This window comes from Alligator sinensis, unplaced genomic scaffold, assembly GCF_000455745.1.
Source record: "Alligator sinensis unplaced genomic scaffold, ASM45574v1 scaffold428_1, whole genome shotgun sequence".
NCBI classification, from domain to species: Eukaryota; Metazoa; Chordata; order Crocodylia; family Alligatoridae; genus Alligator; species Alligator sinensis.
The window spans coordinates 884,618-886,675 of record NW_005841919.1 but is presented as its reverse complement, the minus strand read 5'-3'; positions in this window follow the sequence as shown (position 1 = coordinate 886,675).

The window sequence follows — 2,058 nt, the reverse complement described above, 5'->3', positions numbered from 1 at the left end:
GCCCAGAGAACAGTGGATTAGTTCATTGCTGTTATATCTATATATATGTATCTAGGTGTGGAGAGGAGTGGGAACCACCAACTGCAGAAGTAAACTAACATCTGAATTAAAGTAGATAAAGCAAAATACTAGTTCTCTTGGTATTCAGAAGGGGTGGTTGTAGTTGGCAGGCTGGGTGCTGCTATTGAAGGCAATGGGAGTTTTTTTATTGGCCTTAGTAGAGTTGAGATTTCAGATTTCCACTTTGTTTCAGTAATATTTTCTTTGGGGTTTTTTTCAGATTTCTTCTGCATTTCAGTCATTTTCCCCCATTCAAAATAGCTATTCAGTCACAAGGCAAAGAAAGATACAATTTTCATACAACTCTCTCTGACAAGATAACATGAATCACCAAGGAAAACCTTTAGGGAGAAGCAAAAATCCACCTTGAAAAGTGATCCTGTTGAAAACGTATTGTTTGTGGGTTTCGTTATTTATGAATCTGTTAGTTTACCACCCAAATGACTTTTTTCTCACTGCCAGTCTGGGAAATTCATATTAGGATTCCGGAGTACACCTTGTTGGTTGGTTGGTTGTATTTTTTCCCTCTGGATTTAATACCTCTTGTCTGGCATTTATTCCCTTTGACAGGGATTTTGCATGCTTAGATCATCAACAGATATACCCACCAAAGACATTTTGCTTAGCATCTCTGGCCTTGTTCTTTATTTTTCATGACAGGGTGATGTACACTACCTTGGACACCTTTCCTGGTACATAAAGAATCTCATCCATTGGCTGGGCTTTTAGGACTTATTGGGTGCATGTACATGTGGTAATTTAAGGTGCATTAGCCATTTTTAAGGTGCATTGAGGGTGCGGGTCTACACATGCACGCCCTTAAGGCACCTTAAAAATGGCAATTTTAGGCTATTCACACCTAAACTTATGCACAACTAGCTAAAGCACCTTAATGCACATGTAGATGCACTAAGGCGCATTAACACTGTGTATGTTGACCTACTTGGGACTAACTTAAGTTCCAAGTTGGTCCGCCCATTGCGTTAATGCACCTTAGTGAATGCACATGTAGACGTTTACCTAAATTGCCTTAATGCACATTAGGAAAATGTGCATTAAGTTTAGGTCCACGTAAAAGCACATGTAGCCCCACCCGGTTACTATGAAAGCATTAACATGTTACACAGGACTTCTCTAACAGAGGGGTTACTATCCAGTAAAGTAGGACATGAATATACAGAAGGTCATAACTCTGCAGTAACTCCCCATCTGGGTCCCTTTAGAGCCAAATAATATTTCATCTTGATGTACCAAAATAGTACTAACATAGATGAATAAGTGACATGTAGTGGACTTACATAGCTTTTGGATTCTATTTTCACCTGGGGCTGAATATAATCATCCAGGTATGCCTGCAAGTGCCAGGTATGCCTGTAACTAAAAGGGCCCTCCTAACTTTTAGATCAAAATTCTGGGGATGAGAACACTCAGGACCTCATTCTCAGTTGGTACTTAGTATCATAAGCAACACCATTTATTAATAATGAATAATAAAATAACCTCTCTTTCATGCCTCTTTCTTTCTTTATGAGAGAACAGAGATCTTCTCCCCATCCTTTTGCTCTTCCCACAGTGATTCCCAGAAGTGGCTGTAAAATGTTGCCATAACTGATTTGGTCGTCTCTTTGCACAGGTTTAAATTGCTAGCCAAGGTGGAAGATAGAGGCCATAAAAACATTTGTTTCTCTGAAAAGTCTATTTTGACTTCAAACCAATAGATGTTAGACACTGGATGTTCAAACCTCAGCCTGGTAAAATCTTTTAAGTCAATAAAAATGTACTTTTTAAAATCCCTCTTTTGGTTTTATATGTATCCTGCTATACTTCTCAAATGATATTATACTAGGTATGTGTTAATAGTATCAGTGTCTTTAGCTAGCCAAGCATGGAGAGCAAAGGAGAGGAATATTAAGGAAAAGATACTTGTAACACATTACCTAAAATAGCAAAGAGAAATGGTTAGAAAAACCCTACCAGTTTCTGTAATTGTAGCTTCCT